Source organism: Aplysia californica, unplaced genomic scaffold (genome assembly GCF_000002075.1).
Source record: "Aplysia californica isolate F4 #8 unplaced genomic scaffold, AplCal3.0 scaffold00373, whole genome shotgun sequence".
Classification (NCBI taxonomy): Eukaryota; Metazoa; Mollusca; class Gastropoda; order Aplysiida; family Aplysiidae; genus Aplysia; species Aplysia californica.
In genome coordinates, this window is record NW_004797643.1 from 379302 (window position 1) to 380097 (window position 796).

Here is a 796-nt window from a genome sequence, read left to right on the forward strand (position 1 = left end):
AGGCAGGCTTCCAACCCTGTCTGTCAGGGTCAACCTGTGTTAAAAGGAATACACTTTCCCAACAGAAAGGCCGAGTTACCCGATAAAAATCCCCCCTCTCGAAGGAAAATTTCTGAAGCAAATAGAATAGCCGAAAAAAGAGACCCACTGACGTCCGCATTTCTGACCTGAGACTTTCTAATGTTCCGAAACCATCTATACAGGGAGCATGGAAGTGGAACCGAATTGGGAAAAAAACAATTAATCCACAGACAGGGAAAAAAAGAGGCTAAAAAAAACCAGCATCTGGACATGGATTGCTGGTGTCTCTATAAATAAATTATTCGTGGTCATGCTGGAATAGATTTTGTGATTAAAATTATAGTTACCGGTATTCTATTATTATGTGACCTGAATTTTCGTTTACAATACTGCAATGGCACTATTGACACTGTCACTCTTTGTTTTTTTAAAATTGGTGCATTACTCTACTGTTATTGTCAGTGAGTGAATGGGTTGTTGGGTGGATGGGTTAGTGAGTGAACGGGTTAGTGATTGGATGGGTTTGTGTGTGGTAGGGTTAGTAGATGGTTAGGTTAGTAAATGGTTGGGTTAGTGAGTGGATGGGTTAGTTAGTGGACGGGTTAGTGAGTGGTTGGGTTAGTTAGTGGTTGGGTATTGGGTTAGTAGGTGGATGGGTTAGTGAGTGGATGGGTTAGTTAGTGGTTGGGTTAGTGAGTGGATGGGTTAGTTAGTGGTTGGGTTAGTGAGTGGATGGGTTAGTTAGTGGTTGGGTATTGGGTTAGTAGGTGGATGA